This window comes from Podarcis muralis, chromosome 7 (genome assembly GCF_964188315.1).
Source record: "Podarcis muralis chromosome 7, rPodMur119.hap1.1, whole genome shotgun sequence".
NCBI lineage: Eukaryota > Metazoa > Chordata > Lepidosauria > Squamata > Lacertidae > Podarcis > Podarcis muralis.
In genome coordinates this window covers 35,111,882-35,137,610 of record NC_135661.1, presented here as the reverse complement: position 1 = coordinate 35,137,610, position 25,729 = coordinate 35,111,882, and the positions used below count along the sequence as shown (strand labels likewise).

General features: G+C 42.2%; 1 protein-coding gene across 4 annotated transcripts in view; it reads left to right on the top strand.

Annotated features, from left to right (window-relative positions):
• ZNF423 (zinc finger protein 423) overlaps positions 1-25,729 on the top strand; it is a 305,068-nt gene that overhangs the window by 1,950 nt on the left and 277,389 nt on the right. The window lies entirely within an intron of this gene.

The window sequence follows — 25,729 nt, the reverse complement described above, 5'->3', positions numbered from 1 at the left end:
ATTGAGAGTTTTTGTTTCAAGGCTGCAGGACCAGCGAAGAAAGGGAGGGAGGAGATTCCCTTGATCTGTGCTGAGTTGCAATTCCAAGTTCTATCGCGGAGAGAGAGAGGCAGAGAGTTGGCTCTTAGAACTCCAAAAAAAGAGAGGGGCATGTGAGGGGGAGAGAGGAATGCCTCTCTTTTTCTGAAAATAGTTTTAGTTCAGCAGTGGAGCCAATGCCTTGCATGTAGAAGGTCCCAGGTGCAACCCCCGCCCCACATCTCCAGGTAGCGCTGGGGAAGATTTGCCACCTGAAATCCTGAAGAGGAGATGCAATTCTGGGCTAGGTGGGTTGACTCTGTAGAAGGCAACTTCCACTTGAGAGTTCCCGCGCGTCCCATCAGCGGACAGACCACAAGTGAAAGTCACAAGCCATTAAACAAATTAAAAAGAGCTACCTCTACAATTAGCAGATGCATTTATGTAGGCCTGCCATGCAAACCTCTTCCTGGAGATTTGTGTGGGCCGCAAGATGCTTACACCATGAGTTTAGTATTGTGGAAAGGTTGCTACCCTAAAGAGCTTACCCTTGCTAAAATTTGAGATAAGGAATGCTAGCGTATGGGTGAGGGAGACGGATACCATTCATTCAGTTGAATGACTCAGACTTGTTTGGACACAGTAGGCAATTTTTACCTCCTGGCAAACTGGGCTGCAAGCTGTAGACTTTTTACTCCAGGTTAGTTGCCTAATGCTTCAGGACTGCCTTGTATGGCAGTGCACAATGACATTATATATAGGCTTCTACAGGTTGGGTAGCGCATCACTTTGGGACAAGACTCACAGACATCGGTGTGGTGGACAGCTCAGCCATGAGCCACCGTTGACTTTCCTTCCTCCAGAACTGTCCTGTAGACCTCCACAAGGCTTGAAAAGGAACACCAGGCCTGGCTTGTGGTAAATTGCCTTGTAGATGTGGATCCGCAAAGCCCTTACTCCAGAGTTCCCATTGGGCTTTCTCCAGAGTAAGTTGTTTGTAGCTGTAGGTGGGCCACTTAATCCAGAAAGGGTTTCATGGGTACCTCCAGAGTAGATCTTAGCACTGCAGCTTCGAACCAGTTTAATAAGTTTTGGTGGGTCTTTCAAAAAGGTAGATGAGCTTTCTAGCACAAAGTATTTAGGAGTATAGCCCGATGTAGACCACTTAGGTTCTAGCAAGTTTCAGATGACTGTTGGCAGGAGAACTCCAGTTGTAAGTATTATAGTTTTGAGGTTAAGAGTTTCACTGACTGTTCACTTCAGAGCCAGTTTTCAGAGACTGTGGAAATATTTCCATAACGTAGCCTTAGCCTGCAAGTTGTAAACAGGTTTACTCTGGAGTTGGAAGGCCAGGAGCTCACTGAGACTTTTGGTGAAATTTTTCCAAGGCAACATAGTTCTATGGATTACCATTCTCCTAGCTCTTTTTGAACTGCTCAGCTTCCTCCTCCACAATGCCCCATGTATCCCCTAAGAAGAAACCCTCCTTTATCCCACCTTGGTAGACTTTGGGGTTTGCAAAACAAATATTTTGAAAAGGGCAACCAGAATGATCAAGGGACTGAAGGAACTCCCCAGTGAGGAAAGGTTGCAACATTTGAGGCTTTCTAGTTAAGGAATTAGGTGAGTGTGGGGTGATGGTGTCATGATCCAGGTGTGTAAAATTATGTGTGGTGTGGAGAAAGGGGATAGAGTGAGGTTTTCCTCCCTCTCACTTCTAAAACCTGAAGGCGTCCAATGCAGCTGGATGGTGGGTGAATCATGACAGACAAAAGGAAGTACTTCTTCACACTGTGCGTAATTAAACCATGGAACTCGCTGCCTCATGATATATGGTCACCAACTCAGACAGCTTTAAAAGGCATTCAGGCAAATTCCTGGAGGATAAGCCTATCCATGGCTACTAGTCATGATGGCCATATATTGCCTCCAGTATCTGAGGTAGTACCACGTGCCGATGGTCACAGGTGGACTGCCATGCTTGTGCGCAGCCTGTGGGCCTCCAACACTACTCTGCTGGACCAGGGTGAGAACAGGAAGCAGGACTAGATACGCCTTTGGTTGGATCCAGCAGGGCTTTTCATATGATGCTCAATGGCCCATCTCAAACACTGGCTCCCCACAGTTCTCTAGCTTTTGCTGATCTTGAAAAGTTGAACCCATGTCCGCCTTCCAAAGCCCACACCTCTAAATTGCCTCTTCTCTGTGGAATTTGCAAGCCATTCTGCCCCCCCCCTCAACACCACCAAACAAAAGTCACATCCTCTTTCAACAAAAGCAGCCTTATAATAATCCACAGACCAAGGCAGAGCAGGCCTGGTTCATTGCCCCCAAGGGCAGTCTTGTGACATTCTGTTGGCAGCTAATGCTGAAATGATTTTTATGTGGGCAGGAGAGTAAAATAACTGCTCTTTCTCCCTTCTTGTTGCCGCCACCGTAAGATTTTATTCCTTGCCATGGGCAGGTTAATGGGGTTTTGTAACAGGGACGTGATTTGATCCCCCTCTGGTCTTGGTTTCCATAAAGCCTCCCCCCCACTCTCTTATCCTCCATCCTTTTCCTTGTATAAAATCAGGAGGAATGGCTTTAAAACTTGTATTAATGAACGGTTTTCAATTGGTTAGACAAAACGAGGTTCGATTATGAGGGAGAGGGAAAGGGTATCCCCACAATCTGGCTCTGTATGTGTGTTTGTGGGGTGAGGGAGTTCAGCCACTTACTCCATGTGGTGTGAAGGTGCTTGCACTCTCCCCAACCCCTCCAACCATCCATTTTAAAGACTCGTGTGCCCTTGGCAGAGTGGGAGCGAAGTGTGTGTCTGCCTGTCTTTGACCACTTGGTACAATGAACAGCACCTTGCAAAAAAGATCTGTTTTCGATCTATCCCCTTCGCAATGGGTGCAAACCTTAGCAAACAGCCTTAACTGATGCATTAGCAGAGGTGTCCCGGCTTCTCCTCCTCCTCCCTTTCCCCCCTCCCTGCCTCACGCTCAGGAGTATAAGGATTTGTGGCTCTATTTCTGTAATGGCTGCTAGACTGTGCCACTTTCTTGCTGCTCTTATTGCTCAATGCAGACAGTGAGGGCTGGAGGAAAGAGGGAGCAGACTCCTTTGCAGTTTGTGTGACAAAAGTGGATGGATAAGGAGAAGCAGATTCTCTCTCTGTCGCTCTCCCTCTCTCTCTGTGTATGTGTGTAAAATTGGGACATGTTGTATGCATATGCAATTTGTGATAGTGGCACACTGCTCCTTTTTGTCCCTGTGTGATCTTGAATCGAGCAGCACCTTGTAGATATTTTGATTGTTGATGTGGGAAAGTTGATCCCAGTCTCAGCAAAACTGGAGTGTTAATCTTGAATTTCTCTGCTGTTACCTTGAAAATAATAGAACGGGGATAGTAGCCATTACAGAAGTAAGGAGTGTTTGATGTCCAGATCCCAATTTAATGTATGAAGTGAGTTTAGGGGAGGGGGGGAGGAAGAATACTGTATTGTGAACAGGGATTGGATATTGGGTTGTGGCATGGCACGTTACTTACAGTACAATCCAATACATATTTGCTTGTAGGTAAGTCTCACTGTGTTCACTGGGGCTTACTCCCTAGTAAGTGTGTTTAGGATTGAAGGCTTAACATAATCAAGTAACGTACATCACAAATAAAAAAAAGATGCAAGGAGCTTGATTGTAGACGTATTTGATAACCAATTCTGGCAGGGGAATATTAGAAATGAATGGAATAAAAGCTGTCACAAGGATGCGGTGTCTGTCTGTCAATCAGTCAGTGAATCATTCAGTCATTTGCTTCAAGCCAATGGTTTGGCACAAGGAGAAATAGAGCCCTGAATGACTAAAACTATCATAGTTGGTTTGCGATAGGTATTATGGAAGGAACTCAAAAGGTGTGGCCAGGCAGAACACACACACACACACACACACACACAGAGAGAGAGAGAGAGAGAGAGAGAGAGAGAGAGAGAGTCAGAGTGTGCATAGCTGATGCCTCCATGTGGTTTACAGAGTTGTGCAAATTGTTATGGTGACTGGTACCATTTCAGGTGGTGGACTGGTGATCATTATTGCACTGATCCAGAAGACAGAACATGGTACAACAGCTTGCTTGCTGAATAGTTGGTGCTTCCCTTGCTTGAGATATTTCACACTACCCTCCCCCAGTTTCAGTTTAACACTGCAACTCCACATCAAAAAAGCTTCTCTGTGAGTGCAGCCTAAAAGCATGAAATTGGAAAATTTGGCATGGCCTAACAAGGTGCCAGTTGATGCTCGGGATTCCAAACTGTGAAAATTTAATGGCCTGTGTTTGCTGAGAATATCTGTCCATTTTAGAGAGGCAGTGATGTTTATATTTGCACCTTGTGGCTTGTTACTTCCAAAGTACCTCCCTGTGATTTTCAGATGAAGGGCGGTATAGAAATTTAATAAATAATAACAATATTTTTTTAAGTGATATGTACTGTTTGAAGACTTTGAAAAGGCACAGCAAACCAGTTGGCTGAGAAATCTTAAAACCTATGCATATATTACAGGTTGATCCTATTCATGTATACTCAGAAGTAAGCCCTACTGGGTTCAGTGGGACTTACTCCCAATTAAATGTGTGCAGGACCATTTGGTTCAAATCCTAAGCACACATATAAAGTCCTGTTGAACTCAGTGGGGCTCAATACATATGTATAGGACGGCATTCTTTATCATTTGGTGAGTGTGTTGGGTTGAAATCCTAAACACTTACTGGGGAGTAAGCTCCATTGTTGAGTAAACCTGTATATATTTTATGATGGATATTGCATGGGTAGCTGCCAAATGACATTTTCTTTCAAACAAAAAAGGAAGGGTATAGGTTTTTAAAAAAATGAATAATGCATTTTTTAAAATGCAAAAATATATGTTCTGCTCTGGATTTGTGACTGTTTTCCCCCAATAAAGTTTATTGTAATTTTTTTAAGTAACCTGTATTGAACCCACACTGTATTGAACCCATAATAATATAAAAACTTTACATAAAATACCCTTTCACCATCTACAAAATCATTTTCCAGATCAAAATATATATTGTCCATTTGCTTTCCCCCCACTTTCCAGATTAAATACATTTGTCTATAAGCTTTTTCCTCATTTTGCCCTCTTGAACATATTGTCAGCGTAGAAGGATACCATTGAAACCATGTTCCTTTGACATAATTTGAAAACTGGTGGGACAATGAAGAAAAGGCTCCTCATAAAAACTTTCCAGCAACTTCTGATAGTCCTGATCCTAATATTTTTTTCTGTTTAAAATGAGGTATTCTTGGGTAAGAAAGGCAGTCTCTTGCATTTTCTTCTCCCCACTCCCAGCTAACTGACTACAAACCTCATACTAAATTTAAATGATTATTAATTGTAGACACTGCCCGTTTTAGTGTCGAGGAGAAATACCTAAATTTTTAAAGGATTTATGGCAGGGAAAATGTTCTTTGTATTTCTTCCTGCAGGCCGAGGACTCTTGCTATAAAATCTGTGTTTAAGGTATCATAAAAGCGAGACCTTCACATGAAACAGAAGTTTGAAGGTGTCTCTTACAGATTGATAGTATATTTTAACCTCTCAGCTGTATGTCAGCTTAACAGTATGGTATTATGGACCTCTGCAATCCAGGACAAACTCTTGCAAAAGAAGCCCCAGTAGTAATTGATACAAGAAATATAACAACCTCAAGGAGTGAGAGGATGGGGAGGGGGAGGGAAGAGTGAACTGCAACAGTGTCAGGTGGATTGGGAGGGGGAATATTTGAAAGCCAAAGTTGTTCTTTGAGGGGGAGAAAGTACAAGGCTTGGGAGGTCTTGACTCTTGCTAGGTTGAGGGTATTTCATTAGAAGTATGGGTTCAGAAATACATCCTGAGATGGTAGCAAAGCAATCCCATTTCCCAGGAAGCCGTCCCAGGATGGCAGAGATGCACGCCATCTTCTAATACTTGTGATACACATGTTTTATGAGCTCCTTTTAAATTTAGTTAGGTGTCCTCCCTTAAGCAGTTCTCTATTCTTTTGTTCTGTTTTCATCCTTGTAGTATGCATAATTTGGACAATTATTCTGTAACTGAAGCAAGTGACAATGTTTGCAATCCAAAATGGTAATTGAAATTCCAGGTTTCGTCTATTTTAAAACTTGGAATTCTCATATTTTAAAAATATTTAGTGTTGGATGGTCAGAAGGCAAATCGGAGATCCACACATGGACTAATGTTGACTGGATAATTCGTGACTTCATAGTGGAAATACTGATTCAACCAACCTTCTTCTGTCTTTACATTTTTGTACATAAAAGGATAGATTATTTTTTGAGGGCTTGTCATTCAGGTTATACAATCAAGTAGCTAGAACTCCCCCCCCCCCCCGTTAAAAAAATACCCACCAAGTGCATTTTAAGATCTTGGGAGCTAGCAATCTAATAGGTTGCCACAATCCATGTTTCCATGGAAATAATTGAGATGGAGAGGTAATAAATAAAGAGTTCTAAGGTCACAGGTCCTTCAACCTAAGACAGGCAGAAAATAGGTTTAAATTACAGAGATCTCTTCAAATAAATGCACACAGGCTTGTTTCCCTAGTTGAAATATTTTTTGGGGGGGCTGTCAGTTTTTCAGTAGCATATAATCACTGTCATGATGACAGAATTGGATATTAGGACTCCCCCTTTTATGTAATCCCTCAACCCACCTCCTTTAGCAGTTTTTCTTTAGACAGTGTGAACCCATTTCTATGTCAAAAGTTTAAGGATTAAATGATGACATCTGTGGTAAAAAGGATGCACCATTCTGTGGGTGAAAATGCAGATCGTGTGGTAATAAAAAGCCATGGATCTGTGTGAATAGCAAGTTTTAAATACATGGCTCCTCTTTAGTTTTTTTAAATGGGGTGGAATTACTTAATCAGCCAAATGGGTGTTGTGCTTTAAGTAAAAATTCATGAATAGGAACCCATTTTCTTCCCGTATGTTCAGTCTACTAAAAAAAAACATGTAGTAATTACTGTATCAGTATCCGTTCATTTAGACTGGTAGTCGTAGAACTATTTCCTTGATAAAGGGTTTAAACCTTATAATTAAATACGTTGATTATGTTAACCATCCATTGATAGTATAAATATAATGCAAGCAAGCATTGTGGTTGGCTGATAGAGTTATTTCCATTCAATCTAGTTTTGTTTAGGGGCGTATAAGGATAGTTTTGTAATCTCACTTCAAGCTTTGACTAAAGCCTGCCTAATTATCGTGTGAAAAGTTCACACAAATTTAGAGACCAGTTTAGCATTTGCATTATGGTGAAGATCCAAAACTGCGACACACACACACACACACACTTTTAATTGTAGCCAGCTTTTTTTTTTTAAAAAAAGAATCCAGATGGTAAACAAAGGTATGATATTAGCAATTTGCCTATTAAATGAACAGGATATAGCTGACATCATTTGAAACTGATTCTGGGTGCTTACCATAGGATGCATGGTGATCTCAAAATGTATCAGACTCTTTTAGGTGGAAGGCACTCTGCATAGAAAAAGCATATTTGCTAAATTTGTGTTTTTTTCCAATTTTATGATGAGAAACTTTGATCTGACTACCCAATGGCTTTTACTAAATTTATGTCCCAGGTTATTTTAGGCTATTATAGAACAGATAAATTAGAGAGTCCATTCTGTTTCGTGTTACATGTAATTTCAAAAATGTTCATGTGTACGGTTGGGGAGAGTCATACATCGCTGCGTTAAGCAACCAGATTTCAAACCTGACATGCACATTGGTGGGTAACTTTGACAGCTCTGCAAATTGATGTCAGGTTGTGATGATATTTTTTTGATAAATGTGTTAGTCGGTGATCAAATTGTTTTGCAGTTAAAAAAAAGAGGATGCACTAATTAAGCTTATATTTGTTACCTTGCTTGAAGTTGGAGAATTGCTGTCACCTTTTTTTTTTTTTTTGCTTTTGCTTGGCAAAATATGCTGATAGAAACTTCTGATTCGTAACTTACCTACCTCATTTGTGTCAGTCAAAAACAAAAGAACACGCACACATGCACACATCCCCTGCCACCAAACCAAGCAACCTAGGAGGATCCCTACTTCATTATATGCAAAGTAAATAATAAAAAATCTTCATCCTTTTGCTTGGCTCCAATTAGTTGATTACTATGAATGCTCTCCTTTAAAGGAATGTTGTTTTACCTATCTGCTCATACAGAGGTTTGATTTTTAATGTCTTGTGAAAAGGATTTCTTTTTGTCTTGATTGATGTCAAGAATGAAAGCGTGATGGTAATATCCCTTTGAAAGCTATTGTATTGTCAGCTCTGGCTGACAGCGGGAGGCCCTCCTAGTGGTATAGATTAGCGCTGTAGAAACACTGACATTTTCTTTGTTATATTGCTGTTGTTCTGCTTGCAAAGTCAATTATACAATGTCGGAGCTCAGTTACAGAGTTGACTGTGGAAGTAACAATGTCTTTCATACTTGTTTTAAAGATATAATTTTCCCTTCTTCATTCTCTCCCCCCTCTTCCAACACTCCCCGTTCCCTATCTGCTTCCCTTCCCAGCTGATAGCCAGGGATTTTTTGAAGGCAGTGGAATAGTATGATATGAAAATTACATTTTTGCACTGTATAGTCATCGCTGAGGCTTCCGTGATCCTTCTTGGAAAAATAAAAATAAAACATGTACGGATCGTTCAAACATTTCGGTTCCTCCTTGTTGTGAATTCAGCAAATGAAATGGTGGGACTCTTTTCTCCCTCCACCTCCCAGGCATCTGTTAAATTAAATTACCGATTATTTTCTAATCAGTATGGCACTGTTTTGGATGTGACATCAGTGGAGATGTGGAGCGGTTGTCTGAACCAGCATATTGTGATGGGAAGTGCATAGGCTGGGTAAGGATATGTAGCTTCCATTGTCTTTTATTTCCCTTACAGAGAGTCCAGTGAAGTTTCCCTGAGGAGCACCAGAACGGAGGGGGGGGGGGAAGCATTTGCATAGCTTACTATCTTATTGGCTGAAATTCTTCACTTGTGTATGAAATGCTTTTAATTTTCATTTTACCTCAGATGGTTCCTGTTGGACCCAAATTGATAAATAGTGTGGGTGGAGGGGAGAAGCAGGAGTGGTTATTAAAGGACAAGTTTTTGGAGTTGGTGTGAATTAATAAGCTAAATGATAAATATAAACCAAGGTGCCTAATTTTCTTTCTTGCTTCTTTTGGTGGCAAAACAAAAAAGGAAGGGAGTAGATGGTTAGCTAAGATGCAGTGGATTCATCATCCCTCCCCTGCCCCTCCCTCTAAAACATTTGTATATAATCAGGGAAGCAGATAGAACATCATTCATTACCAAATTGCCTTAAATAACAAGTATCCAGCGGAACAATCCCTCATTGGGAATGTTAATTGTGGGATTTCTAAATTACAGTTCTAAACTAATAGACAAAAGATTCCACAGTTACCAGTAATTTGTCAGGATTTATTTTGTTTCTCTTCAATAATTGAAAATTAATGTCTTGAAGTGAAAACAGATGTTCGAGCCATCTTCTCAATTGGGTATAAAAAAGGGAGGCTTTGTGGATGTACCGTGTTCGCAAGCTCAGTTGATACTGGGCTAATGAAGGGTTTGGTCTTGCCTGTTTGATGGATGGAATATAAGTTTAATTATCCTGTAAGTGAAATGAAAACTCCCGGGCGAATGAAAACTGCATCATTCAATTGTGCACTAATTCTTAGAGTTAATATACATACACGTTTGAAAATGGTTTGTTTTTCCATCCTTGCCAATGCACACAAAGGCAAAACTCAACAAAAATATTCTACCCATCCATCTACCCAGTTGTGTCCCTGTTCATCCATCACAAGGAAGGTTGAACACAGAGTCTGGAAGGAATTGTTTTCACTTGGGCTACAGGTTTGCAAAGACCTGTTTGCCTGATTGGCTCAATAGTGAACAAGAATCCTTTTCCAGGCAGTCAGCTGAAGCAGCTCTTGCAATATGGTTCTTTGCTTTTGGGTTATCTGTGCATCATAAATTATTGGAGCACCTTCCCAATAAGGAAAAGGATCAACTTTTTAGTTTAGGGGGCAAAATGACTAAGGGTGGTTTTCATAGAGATTTACATTATTTTGCATGGTGTGGGGGAAAATGGATAGAGATAAATTTCTTTCCTATATCATCTTTCTAGAATTTGGGTCATCTGATGAAATTGTGAGGCAGGGGATACAAGGCAGTGCTTTGTTACACAACTCACAAGTAGCTTGTACAGTGGTACCTTGGTTTAAGAACAGTCCTGTTTATGAACGATTTGGTTTATGAACTCCCCCAAACCGGAAGTAGTATCCCGGTTTGCGAATTTTACCTCGGTCTAAGAACGGAATCTGAACGGTGGAAGGGCACTTGCAGTGGGAGACCTCATTAGGGAAAGCACATCTCGGTTTAAGAACGGTTTCGGTTTAAGAACGGACTTCCAGAATGGATTAAGTTTGTAAACTGAGGTACCACTGTATTGTAAAAGCTTCAGGTTGCCTCATGGGAAGTGATTTATAAATGAAATTAATGAATAATAATGATTGATGGAATTCCCTGCCACATGAATGTGGAAATGGGCACTAGCATAGACAGAAGAGGTCTTTCAGTGGTAACTTGTCAGGATGGCTATATGGAGCATCCAGGTTTAGAGGCTGTACAGTGGCACCTCTACTTACGTTCACCACCAGTTACGTATCCTTCGGCATATGTATGCGGCAAACCTGGAAGTATTTTTCCAGGTTTCGCATGCGCAGAAGCAGTACCTCTGGTTGTTGAAACCTCAGGATCCGACGAGCTCCAGAACGGATTCCGTCTGCAACTGGAGGTACCACGGTATATATTGAAATCTCACTTGCTGGAGAGCAGAAGCAAGGGAGAGAGTCTTCATACCCTGGTTGTGGGCTTCCCAGAGATATCTGTTTTGCCACTGTGGGGATTCTGGATTATACGGACCTTTTGATTCAGTGGGGCTCGTCTTATGTCCTTATGATTAACTTAGGAGTGTAGGCTAAAAATGATTACAGCAGCAATTCATGTGGACTTCTTTGCAACACTGAAATACACAACTGCTGCAATGTGAGAGCGTAACCTGTTTACGAAGCAAGCGCCTAAAAGCTCAAGCGAAGCACATTGGGCTTGAAGCTTTTTCTTTTCTTTAGGCGGGGTGAGGGGTGCAGCGGTAACATCTAATTGGCATCTCCAGCTTGGTCTATAAAATGAAGATAATTTCAGTTTGTAGAGAGAATGGTTGGTGGCACTATTACCTTTGAAAATAAATCTCAGCTTGGTTAAACTTTCAATACCCTTTACAAGCATTCAAAACATGGGTGCTGAAAATGTGTGTGGCACTTCAGCACGCTTTAAAACATAGGGAATAAAGGTGTGTGTAGATGTTGTCATCTTTGTCTCCTGACTTGTGTGCTTTTATTACAGCATCTGTAGAGGGCTCCTACTTCTCCATCTGCATGCATAGGAGTCCTTAACAGCCGTTATAGCAGGGATAGGAACCTGTAGCTTTCCATACGTTGTTGGACCGCACCTCCCATCATTCCTGACTATGCTGCCCGGGGCTGATGGGATTTGGAGTCCAGTAACATCTGGAAGGCTACAAGCTCCCCTTTCCTATATTATACTGAATGTACCTAAGTCTGGGTGGGCAGAACTTCCCTCTCTTCTCTCCTACACAATTTGTTAGCAGCATTTTCGGATACCTTGAAAGGGCTCTTCTGAACAAGAACCCTTAAAATTCCTGCTTCACAGATCTGCGTCCAACCCATCATACTCTCTGCATCATAATGCTTACTAAGCATGGATTTCCTAATGGATTAAAAATAGCTAGGTAAAAGATTGCTCTTCCGAACTCTTTGTTGACAAGCAGGTACTACTTCCTTCTGCTTTGCAGAGATATGTCTTTAATACATGCTTGAACTGGCACAATTAAGCTTTGTAAATAATTCCTCTTAGGGGGTGAATACATACCTCTGGCACCTCTGGCATTTCCTGCTTCAACTGAGGAAAGGGAATCTGAGCAGTGTAAGCAGTTGGCTCAGTGATATCCTGTGCTGGCTGCAATCTTGGTTCTTTTTCTGACTTTTAGCCCCCAAGGGCTCTTATCCCTTTGAGGATGGAAGAGGGTGAGCTTCCTACACACCCACCACAGTGCTGTGCAGTCACCATAAGACTGCATAGCTTTCCCCTTGGATGTTTGCTGGTGAGAATAGCTGATAGTAGGCTAGAGACATTTATTTCCACTGTACAAGGCAGTGACCTGCACAACAGAACTTCCATTTTGCCAACGTCCAGCTAGATAAGGAATGGGAGGGAACTTTTGTCTTGCAAAACTCAAAGAAGACTCATCCCTTAAATCATTTGAAGAACAGGAATGAATGGGGGATAAGGGAGGGAATTACAAGACTCTGCCATCAATGTGTGTAATCCATTTTTAGTTTTATCCATGGGATGCAGGTATGCATTGCATGTAGCCCAGACATGCATCAGCCCTGTTGAACCAATCTTCCCAAAGGCATTTTTATATATGATCTCTTAAGACAAAAGTCCTTGAACTTGAACATACAAAGCTAGATGGTTGGTTTTGTCTATCCCAGTATTACTGTTCTTTGATAGCAGTGGTCCAAGGCTTCCTGCAAAAATCCTTCCTATCTGGTTCCTTTTAAATATTTATTTATTTATTTATTGTATTATATAGTGCCATCAGTGTGTGTGGTGATTTACAGCAGTGGTAGCAAAGTAGCGCCTTCCTGCTGCAGAACTGCAGCACGTGCTGGCCAGGGATTATGAAAGCTGTAGTCCATCAACATCCAGAGGGAACCACATTGGCCACCCCTCAGTTTACAGCACACAAGAGGACATGTCTCTTTCACTTCCTCCCACTGTTAACGGGGTGCTGGGTAGCAAGAGGGCTCAGGCAGCCCACCTGTCCTCCTCTTAAGTTTTCCTGGCAACACAGAGGTAAGCTTTGCTTTTTCAAGCCCACTGCTGCCTTATCTAAAGATAAATGGAACATATCTTCCCAGTTGCCTCATCGGTTATCTTCAGTGCATGGCTCAAGATCGGCCAGGGGTTGTGGTTTGAAATGTCCTCAGATTTCTCATTTGTTTTGGTGGTGGGTTGTCCTCAGTTGCTGAGAGACTTTTTGATTCTGGAGTGACTATACGGGTCCTTAATCTGTGACACTAGATACTTGCATGGCACTGTGGCTTTGGAGCTGCCCTACATCCGTACATGACTTAGCAGGTTGTGCTTACATATGATGGGCGAGGCCCAATTTTAATTGTCCACAATACATCAGATTGATATTATGTAGACTATATTATGTTGCTCACTGATGCTGCCAGGTAAATCCAAGGGTGTTTGTGGTGGCCAACCAGAAGGTACCTTGCTAAGGGCCTCCATAACCTGTCATGAATGGAAACCTGTATCTCATGTGTTTGGTCAACAGAGTACTGTGGTTCTATGGAGGAAACAGAAACTCCTCCATTGTATCCTGGGTTAGACCCTGTTCATAGATCGCATAGGGAGCCATTGTAAACTGAGCCCACCTTTTTGCTAGAGAGTGATCAGTCTGAGGCTGCTTTTCCTTATTTTATTTGTCATATTTTGTGTAGAAAACACAATTTTGGGGTTCATATGAAAAGCAAAAGAGTAGAACAACATTTGAGGCTTCTGAAAATGTCCCCAATTAATCATCCGTTGTGTCCATCTGTCTGTCTGTCTGTCTGTCTGTCTGTCTGTCTGTCTGTCTGTCTGTCTAAATAGTAATGTATTCCCCCTCCCTTCCCCTTGGATGTGTTAAGTCAACTTTTAGAGCCCTTTAAAAATATGTAATTGAAATTTGCCCTTTTGGTACCTGGGAATGAATTATTTTTGAAATGTTGTCATTACTCACCCTGCTGTGAGGTTTATCTCTTCTGTTGATCCTAATTAAATAAAACATACTGTTGTTCGCCAGTTTCATGTTGAACTGAATTACCTGCCTCTAGGCTTCTGAATGGTGGTTGGGCTGGCTGGATTCTGCGGCAGGCAGGCATTGACTAACCCGCTTGCTCTTAGATTTTCCATTTCAAAGGGATCAGTTGGCGTTAGTGACAGGCGAAATAGCAAATGCTTTACAGTTGCTTTCAAGAGCTGTACAAACAATAAAAAAGGCCTAATGCTACCGGAATAGAACAGTAGGCAGAATTGCAACTTGGAGAAAGCAAAGAGGGGGGAAAAGACCAAAAAAAGTATACTTACGGTGTGACTAGCATTGGAGGGCTGCAGGATGTTGTTGGGGTACTTAACTAATTTTCACCCTCTTGGGGTACGATAGGATGGGTCATCCAGTGGTGTCAAGAATCGCCTGGGAAGGCATGCACGTATTTTGATTGTGTATCAAAATTATAACTTTGTGGATAGGAGGTAGATGAGCACCAAAGCTGGTGGGTGTGCTACTCTGACATAACATCATTTGATACACCCACCAGCTCCATTTAAAATACAGAAATGCTACATTAACACCTTGACGAAGCACACTATGGCCTGTTTTGGACACAGCGCATCCTTATCACCGTTTTATTTGTATGCACCCTTTCCATAGTTAAAACCATGCTCAAGGCAGCTTACAACTTGAAAAGATATACATGATTACAAACGTAACAAAAGTAGTCATAAACAATAAGTAGGAACACATCAAAAAGTACACAAAAAACTGAACCATTTCCACATAAATCGTAACAAGATCTAAAAATATAGATACAGGAAAAAGTAATATCAATAACAGCAATGGCAACACCCAACACAGCCCCCTAAACAATGCCCCAGCCCCAGCTGTCTCATCTTGGTAAGCATGAGTCAAGATACGCACAAACCTTTTGCTTATGTACTCTCTCCTTGCTCTGCCCCTTATGTTCTCCCTTCTCTTTCGTACCTCTGTCAAAGACTTTCTGAGTTTAATCATAGTTTTATGTTGCATCTGAACCATGGTTACCAGAGCTGGAAACAAACCAGGGTCTGAAACCAGTTTACGGTCCTGGTTTGATCCAAACCTGGTAACAATCATTACTTGGGTTGGATGCCACTGAAAATGATGGAGATCTCCTGGATTAATTAACCAATTGTGTTGGAAAGGGAAGAAAGAAGGGGATTTATGGGTGGAGACAAGGCTCATGCATATCTTGGCTTGACAGGCTGAAATATATTATGTTTTAAATTGGCGCTGTACTCCACTTCAGGATTATTTTACAGTGGAGAAGCAGGTAACACATATTACAAATAAATAAAATTGCCTTGTGCTACTAGCACCCTAACCACTACCCCATGAGACATCATCTATCCTTTGGTACCAGCTAAAAACTATTCCTTTTCCATCAGGATCCCAAGAGTGCTGAGTATTGTTGGAGACACTGGCTGGTATGTAGGAGGGACAATTGAACTGTAGTTTTTTTTTTTTTTTAATGAAGTCTTTATTTTATTTCATTTCTGTTTTTCATTAAGTGTTGCCTGAATTACAGTGCTGTAACACAGCCTGGGCTTTATGACAAGGGGCAGGATATAAATAAACTGATGATGGTGATACCTATTAAGCACTTCTCACTGTTTTTGTTAGTCAGAATCAGTTCAGGGCAGCAAGTTGCTTGGTCAATTACTTTCTTGCAACCCAAAAGCCTTAGATCGGCTAAGGGAGGAGTGCCAAAGAGTTGACACTAATTTTAGGATTTGTAAGACAGGCATGTGGCAGATTACCAAGAGAGCTTCTAATTTTTAGGCCAGTTACATCCACAGCCCTACCTACTTTAGGGTGGTTGAGGATGTGTGGGGATAATGGATGAATTACTTCCATTACCATTTGATTCCAATACATCATAGTGATGTTCACCTGAGTCCAAGCATAGGAATGAAAAGGGAAGAGACTTTTAAGGGCTACAGAAGGCCTTTTAATATTTGTTGGGGTGTTAGAAAATCCAGAATGACTCTGATTCAGGGAAACAGTTGTAACTTTTGAAACACATGAGGCAATAAGTGGTCTTATGTGCACCTTTTGAGACCTTCCTTTCATTCCATTCCTGCATTTTATGCTTGCTTTCCCTCTTTGAAGAATAAGCAGAAGAATAGCGGTTGGGTTATTTTTCATTCTAATAATCATAATCATAATTATTATTTCTTATGTTCCTGCTGTGTAAACCACTGTGTAATGTCAGAGGTGCATGAGATTTTTGATCTCCACAGCATTTTATCGTATTGATTGGTTTTAAAGATATATTTTTTTGCCATCCTAAATAAAATAAAAAATTATTTGAGCTCAAACAATTAAGATTTGACCAGAAGGTTTTCACCAGTAAGAAGTAGATTGAATGACACTGGACTAGTCGTTTTCACATGATAAGGAACATACAAAGCTACATTCAATCAGCATTACCCATTTCTTCTTCCAGTTGCATTCTGATCTGTGGAGGACGACCTCAAGCAAGGTGCCCTTTGTACTCTTTGAGGTTATCCATGTATTCTAGAATCTGGATTCTAAAATGTTTGGGGAGCCTTTTTGTGTTGGAAGGTGACCGGAATGCCAGTGGGGGCGGAGTTATCATGATGGGGTGGAGCTAGCACACTCCACCCCCACCCCCCAAGTCTTCCTTGTGTGTTTACTGATCTTGTTGAAGGCTTACATTGTGGCCTATTGTGAATTTGTGATACGTCAGTTTCGTGAATGTAATTTTGCCTGCTAGGATCATGTTGGAGATAATTACGAGCAGAATTATGACAGTCCTGCGTGATCTTCATGCTATAAGTCTTAATTCGTAGACTGATGGCTGTGCATTAGAAGGAAATTAGGCTGATAGTTAAATACGGGAGTCAAATTACAATGACATACTTCAGATGTAACTTGCTTTGATTTATTTGTGGCTAATTTCATTTGAAAGGCTATAGTGTATTCAGTCTGGGGCTACTATGAACATTTCTTCACGTAGTAAAAAGTCGGAGAGAAGTCTTGATGAAAAATACAAAATAAAATTGGAGGTATTCTGCAAGCATCCTGGATGAAATTAATCTGTTTAATGGGTTTTCAAATAATAGCATTTGAAAGGGAGGATGGATTGAATCTGAAAAATTGGTTGTTCCTGTGGGAATATTCAATATATTAACATATTCTTTCCATAAAAGGGTTGCAGATCATCATAAGCCATGATTCTTAATGGAGACTTGAGAAGGGGGGAGCTATTGGCATTTGTGCAGGGGTGTCCCCTTTCTCTTTGGATTCTTCCACACACGTCCCCATTTAGGACATTCCCCCCCTTCTCTTTGCAGCCACTGTTTTTTGTCTATAGGGAAGTCTTTGTTACAATTTTTGTTGGTTTCCAGCTCCCATCAGCTCCAGCCACTATGGCCAGTGGTCAGGGATGATGCTGGACTCTCCCAGGGCTAGCATCACATTATGGCTGGAAGTTATTTATTATTTATTTTATTTAAATATTTATGAGCCACGCTTTTCATAATTTACTAAAAACACAACAACATTATTCTATAGATCTCCATAAAACAAAATTGAAGCATCAATAAAACATCAGTAGATATTGGTTGGTTAAAAAGAATAATTCCTATAGTGAAGGCCTGTCAAAACAGTAGCGTTTTTAGAAGATGCCTGAAAGAAGGCAGAGACCATTCCTGCTGAGACTCTACTGGCAGGGAGTTCTACAAGGCAGGGCCTGTCACACTCAAGATCTGGTCCTTCGTGAAGGCCAACTGAACCTCAAGAGCATGGGGAACATCCAGAAGTGCCCCATATGAGGATCTCGGTGACTGAAGTGAAGTATAAGGGATCAGACTATCCTTACAATTAACTCTAAATTATAAGTTTAGAAATAATTAGGAATAAGCCCCTTGGAAATAATTTGGACTTCCCAGTATATGTGCAAAGATTATGCAGTTAGATGCAGCTATATACAGTGGTACCTCGGGTTACATACGCTTCAGGTTACATACGCTTCAGGTTACAGACTCTGCTAACCCAGAAATTAAGAACTTTGCTTCAGGATGCGAACAGAAATCGTGTTCCGGCGGCGCGGTGGCAGCGGGAGGCCCCATTAGCTAAAGTGGTGCTTCAGGTTAAGAACAGTTTCATGTTAAGAGCAGACCTCCAGAACGAATTAAGTTCTTAACCTGAGGTACCACTGTAGACATAAAGTTTGCCCTTTGGTGTAGCATTCCCAGTTGCTTAACTACGGTCAAACAATTGAGAATGGACCATGGAATAAAATGAAGGGCTTCATCTCTTCTCCCTCTGCCCTCCCCTGAAGGTGAACTCTCCTTCTTAAGCCTAACTTCAGCTAACCAAACTTTTGGTTTTAACATAAGCCTTAGTGAGGTCTTACCTAGAATTCACACCTAACCCTTGCTCTGAGTAATGGTTTGATACTGACTTAAGAATGGACACTGAGAGGGCCAACTGCAGGTAATGTTCTCCTCCCAGAACTGTCATGCCTCTCTGACCATTTTGCCCAGCTTTGTCAGATGGGTAGGTGAGATGGCAAGGTCCCCACCAGCCGCCATCTGCCCTTCTGGAACTGCCTCCAGCAACGTCCATGCTCTCTGACTTAGCTTATTTCCCTCTTTTCCACTCCTGGTCTTTTTCTATCATATTCCACGATCCCCTAAGCCATTCGTTTTGAATGATGGGTGACCAAGAGTGTGTTGGTGCAAAGGTGGCATAGAAATATGTCAAGTGAAATAAATGCCAGTGAAATGAAGAGCCGTGATTTGAAGTTCATGGATTTCCAAAGTTTCTGCCTTGTGTGAGCTCCTTATTTTATTTTTTGCACGTGAGCTGGTTTGATGTTCTTGCTTCGTGCTGCAGCAAAGAGGTTTTAATGGATACCAATTTTCCTGTCTGTCTCATCGCATGCAAAGTGACATTAGCAATAACTTTGATTGACAAATACAAAGAAGTTCTGTTTAAAATTTTTTTGAAAAAATATTCAGTTGACTAAGTATTGACTCCATGTGGCAATTTGCAATTGCCCTGAATCAATTCCACTTGTACAATCTAGCTTTTGTTTTATTTGGGGTGGGGGGGGGCGTAAGGCTGAAGGGTGGGGATGAGCGTTGCAATATGTTTTTGCTTATCAGGCTTGTGCATAGTTTGTTTCAGTAGCAATGCTGTTGGTTTTGACATCTACCTGGGTGTATCTGCAAGGGTGCTTTTCAGTAATATCCAACATTTTGTCTTATTTTTGTTTTAAATAACATGGGTTTGGGTTGCTGGTTTTTTTTTTTAAAAACCCTTTTTTAAAAAATAAAATAAAATACAGTTTTGCATTGTGATCCACAACAATTTATTTCACTGTCCACAAAAATAGTTTCCATATAAATTTTCTGTTATACAAATTGCAATTGAGTAAAATAGTACAGGTGAAAATTTTTCCCCTCCCAGCACAATAGAGTCTCAAAAGGATATGCTATCTTTTAAGAAACCCCTATGCTACTTGCCATGATTCATTTTCTTATTTCTTTCTGTTCCTTTTCACTGTTAGTCCAACTAAGGTTGCTTCTTGGGAACTTTGATGATATAGTCCCCAACAACAAAGAAGTGTTAGTTCCAACAATTAATAGTTGGGGCTTAAATAAGGCTTCCCCAACCTGGTGCCCTTCAGATGTTTTGGATTACAGCTCCAGCCGGCATGGTTAATCCACAGGGCAGCAGGCCGGGGAAAGGGTGCTGTCAATGGAAAAAGTTGCAAGAACCACAGATAATTGACCTGCTGAATAGAGTCTTGGAGCACTCTGTACCTAGTCGTAATCAACTTATTTATACATCGCATTTTCCACAACTAAATCTGTGCTCAAAGCAGATTGTGTTGTTGTTTTTTTAAAAAAAGTTTAAACACAGCAGTGCAATAATGTTACGTGATGAAAGTTACAATATCATTGCAATGTAACGCTCAGAAACACCCAACAATTATCAATCTGTTTAACAGACATCAACATTTTTAGCAGAGGATAAAGCTGACAAATGGAGATAGGTCAGGTAAAGATATCCAGAAGAATCGCATCCAAAAAATATTCACCAAACTGACATTAGTATCACACAATCCCCTTCAGTCTTTCATTCCTCAAACCCAAAGGCCAGAGAATAATTCCGAAAGCAACTCCATTATGAAAACTCGTAGGGTGAAGGGTGGAGTGTAGAGCAAGGCAGGGGGAAACAGCCGTTCTCCGATGGTAGACACAGAGGGCAGAGCCATTTAAAGCACATCCCTTCCCCCAAAGAATCCTGGGAACTGTTTAAGAGCGCTAGTAATTGTATCTCTGCAAGGGGGAACTACAGTTCCCAGGATTCTTTGGGGGAAGAGGTGTGACTTTTAAATGTGCATCAAATAACCTTTTAGTGTACGGTATGGCTCTGCGCAGAGTATCTATCCTCATGAAAACATGCACATTTAGTCAGATTTCGATAAAATAGTTGATTTTCGAAAGTAAGATTGAGTAAATGTACAAATCCTTCCGTAAAATAGCACTATGCTTTTTTAAAAGTAGTGCGGGGCAGGGGGCTTCGGTTTCAGCAAGGCAGGGGTAGCCAATGTGGTAGCCTTCAAACATTTCAGACTACAGTGGTACCTCGGGTTACATACGCTTCAGATTACATACGCTTCAGGTTACAGACTCTGCTAACCCAGAAATAGTACCTCAGGTTAAGAACTTTGCTTCAGGATGAGAACAGAAATCGTGCGGTGGCAGCACGGCAGCAGCAGGAGGCCCCATTAGCTAAAGTGGTGCTTCAGGTTAAGAACAGTTTCAGGTTAAGAACGGAGCTCCGGAACGAATTAAGTACTTAACCTGAGGTACCACTGTACAACTTCCTGATGATTGTAGGTAGGGAATTGTAGTCCAAAGCTTCTGTAGGACGCCTTGTTGGCTGCCCCTGCAATAGGGCATGGCTGACCTGCTTGACCCCATTTCAGCAACAGGGCCCTACCAACCATCTCCAGCTGACCTCCCCTCATCCATCCTGTTGCTGATGTTCTTTCACCTCTGTGTTTCAGCAGCCAGCTCCGGCTACCATGTTATCTTATGCTGCTATGTTGTTTAGTCGTTTAGTTGTGTCCGACTCTTCGTGACCCCATGGACCAGAGCACGCCATGCTGCTATGTACATTCCTACAAATATTCAGTGTTGTTGGAAAACATGGCGGCCAAGACTGGGCTGCTGGCAGCCATTGCAAGTGGTTGTCTCTCAAGGCAGCACAGGCTGTTGTGTGGGCTGGCTGGCTAGCCCCAGGTCTTGCCATTGCCTGAGGTGACACTTGCCTGATCTTTCAGCTTCTTTTGTTCTACGATTTTAAAGTGACTTCCCTCATACTTAGGAAGGATAAAGCTGCCTAATAATGATACTATGTCTTGTATATTGGACTCTGAAGTTTCCGCTGCCTTTGGACGCCCTTTTTGCTTTATGCAGCGCGAGACTGTTGTATTAAGTGGTATATTTTTCTTCCCACATAACAGCTTTTATTTGCTTAATTTACTTATTTGGATGTTTTATTTGATTAGCTGCTTTTCAGGGGCTTCTATTTAAATGGTCCACTGCTCCTTTCCAGAGAAACAGAAAACATGCATTCACCAATGGGTTTTTTCTTCTTCTTCTTCAAAAAACTGCCTACTTATTAAGATTTTGAGGGCTAAAATCTGCATATTTTAATTTTTTTAAGGAACAAAATAATAGTTTGTTCCTCATGAAGCTGTATTTGAATTGCTTATGTTCAAAGGGGCCTTTTAAACCATGTTGGCTTCAAGGCAAAATGTTATATGTGTGTGTTAATTTTCCCACTTACGTTTGTGTTGATATGTGAGGTGGGGGAATCTAATTTTGAAGGCTGTTGTACTGACTTTGTAGAGAGAATGCAATTCAGTATATGAATTAGTTTGAGCATTATGAATCCTTATGTTTCCCATTTGAAGCTGTTTGTGCCGTGCTTTGAAAATGTAAAGCATATATAAGTGCTTATTATTACTATGTTATTATTCTCTCGCTGAAAAGAGCTCTCTGGGGAGACTTCTGATTTGCATTTTGGTATTTGGATACAAAGTGTTACACACATTCCTTTTCTTTACATATGTTGCTTTCCACTGTCCCCCACCCCACCCCCATTTGCTTCTGTTAACAACTCTGCATTTAAACTTAACTAGCTTCTTTTTCAGTTTAGTTCATTTTGGAGATTTGTGTTCCTGTTTGCTCTTTTTCTTTCTCTCTCTTACTCAAAAGCCTGTAAAATACAGGATCAGGTTAATGGCCCATCAAGTCCATCATCTCAAAACGCACATTGACTCCACTATGCTGCATTTTGTTCAAGAAGTCTCTTCCCACCCTTCTTTCCCTGCCTTTTAGAGGCAATGTTCTGGTACTAAGATGAGTTTTTTTGGGAGAAAGTAATGCCTGAAGTTTTCAGGCATTTGCACTCCAGTAAAGTTATTAGAGAGGGAGAATGGCATAGAGGGGTGTGTGTGTGTTGTGTGATAAGTTACAGGGGAGGTGTATGTAGCCAGCAAGAAGTGTCAAATCAAGAATTTCTACCCTGGAAGCATTTATCGAAGTCAGGTAGGAACACCTGACTTCCTCTGACCTATCACTGTTGAGAGGCCTCCTTGCTGAACTTCCTGTGCCTCTTCTTTCCGTTTTGGTCAGAGCTGTTGAATGACACACCTTATTGATTGACTGATCAGTAGGATGTGTATAGCGGTTGGGTTGCATCATTTTAAAGGTGGAAGCCTTCAAGGGACTGATAACATGATACCTCCAGATGTTGCCAGACTCCAACACTCATCATCTCTGACCTTTGGCTAGGCTGGCTGGGGTTGATGGGAGTTGGAGTCCAACAACATCTTAGAGGACACCACATTGGCTACAAAAACACCCCCTTCTTCAATATCAGGGTGGGGAACCTCTGACCCATGGTAGGGCTGGGCAATTTATTGATATATCGTCCAAAACCGGTTTGAAGTTTGCATCATGATAATTGATTCAAAATATTTGAGCTGGCAATATATCACGAATGACAATGTGTGTAAGGGCTAAGCGATACTTGGTTTTCAAGATCGCGATAACTCACCAGCTACACATCGTGATAACGCACCAGCTAAACATTGCAATGTTACCGGCAGCTAAACATCACAATGTCACCAGCTAAACTGCAGTGTTAACCACCAGTTAAACATTGCAACCTACCACAATGTCACAGCAGTGATAGGAGGTGGCAGCAGTAGCGACAGTGGCCTGTGAAGCCTCATGGCGGCAATGGCAACAATCTGCAAGGGCTCACGGCAGCGACGGAGTGATGGTAGTGGTAGTGGACTGCGAGGCCTCGCAGTAGCGATAGGAGATGGTAGCAGCCTGCAAGGCCCTTGTAGCGGTAACAGGGAGTGATGGCAATAACTGCACCCTGCAATGCTTCGTGGCGGTGAGAGCAGGTGGCAGCAGTAGCGCCAGCCTGCAAGGCCTTGTGGCAGCAACGAAACGTGGTGGCAGTAACGGCAGCAGCCTGTGGCAACAGGAGATGGCAATAGTAGTGGCAGCCCATGAGGCCTTGTGGCGACACAAGCAGTGGGGCTTGTGAGGCCTCACCATGTTGGCAAGAAGTGGCGGTGGCCTGCAAGTCCTCCTGGCTGTAGTGGGAAGCAGTGGCAGAAGCTGTGGCAGCATGCCTTAGTGAGGCCTTGCAGGCCAGCACTGCTGCCATGACGACAAGGCCTTGCAGGCTGCCACCGTTTCTGCTGCTGCCACCCACTACCATCATGAGGCTTTGCAGGTTGCTGATTATTGTGCCACTGTTGCCAGGCTGCCGCTGCTTCTGCCCCGCTTCCCCGCCGTGGTTGATCCTGCCCCCACCATGCTGCTGCCACTTCTGCCGCCTAGCAGGTTTGCTGGCAGTCTGGCAATCCCATGTGATTTGTATTCACTATGACTCATCACCATCCTTTGGATTGTCCTGAATACCACCATTTGGTAGCCAAGCCCAAACCCAAAAGTCTCATTTGGATGCATTTTGACTTGCCTGCTGCAGAAAGTGACCATGAGGTGATTGATAATATCATCATCATGTATCCATTTTAGACCTTTAAGTAGTAGCAGTTGCCACAACATTATCCTGTTTGCCTCTGCGTAGTTCCTTCCTTATTTCAGATATTGTGATATATTGCTATATAGCGATGTTTAGCTAGTGATATATCGTGATATTGAAGAAGAAGAAGAGTTTGGATTTGATATCCCGCTTTATCACTACTCTAAGGAGTCTCAAAGAAGCTAACAATCTCCTTTCCCTTCCTCCCCCACAACAAACACTGTGTGAGGTGAGTGGGGCTGAGAGACTTCAGAGAGGTGTGACTGGCCCAAGGTCACCCAGCAGCTGCATGTGGAGGAGCAGGGAAGCGAACCCGGTTCACCAGATTACGAGGCCGCTGCTCTTAACCACTACACCACACTGGCTCTCTTGAAAACCAGTTATCACCCAGCCCTACCCATGAGCAATATTTGGCCCACCAGGTCTCTTCATTTGACTTGCTAAGCCTTTTTGGTTAAGCAATGCCCACTATATTTAACCTTCTTGGCCAAGAAGCTTGACCCTCCAAGAACCTTGAAGTTGCCTACATGCTTCTGCTTCTCTCCATTTTATCCTCACTGCAATCCTGTGAGGTAGGCTAGGCTTCATGGCTGAGTTGGGAGTTGAAACCCTGTTTCTGAGTCGATCCTGATCTACCTTCTGCTAATCCCAGGCTATTGAAGACATAGTCTGAATCTTTGCCTTAATCCTGCCAGGTCCCCAGTTCAAGACCCACTTTGGGCTCTCTTACAGAAGTGGCCTGGTGCTACCTTCCATAGGTCTGTCTTTATCTAATTCATGAGCTGAATTCAATACTGTACATATGTTGAGATGTTCAGATGAAGAACCAAATTAATACTGTGATTAGATTCCCAACCAATTTTTCAGGATTTCCTCTTACTGTCTCCCTCTCTTCTGGAAACGATTTCTTCCAATACAAAGCAGAGTATGGCATAGTGGTTAGAGTGCTGGACTAGGAACTAGAAGACCAGGGTCCAAATTCCCATTCAACTGGTTGTGTGTGTGTGTGTGTGTGTGTGGGACCAGTCACTATCCACCAGTCTAACCTACCTCACAGGGCTGTTGTGACGAGGGAAGAAAGAAGGATGGATGCCCCCTTGAGCTCCTTGGAGGAACTGCAATAAGGAAAACAAAACAAAAAAACCACAGCTCACACGTGATTAGATATGAAGTAGTCCCAAAAACACAGCCGTCTTTTTTTGGAAGAACAGAAGGGAGTAAAAGCTGAAATGGGGTTTGGGCCAGTAAGTCTATTAAACCTTCCCTCCTTCAGCCATTGGCTTTTGTGGACTGGGCACAGATTGTACCCTTTAAATAGTGGCCCTTTCCTTCTCTCTCCCTCTCTCTCCCTCTCCCCCCCAACCCCCTGGCCCAGTCCTTACTTCTCTGTCTCCCAGGGATTTACCCCTGCCATGCCTGCAATAACAAACAGCCTGAGGAATGGGGGCAGATGGCTTCTTTCCAAACAGTGAGGGTCTGTCTCCTCTGGGCTTGTTCCCTGCTGAGCCGGCAACAACAGCAGCCCAGGGAATCAGGCAGATGGTCTACTGGCCG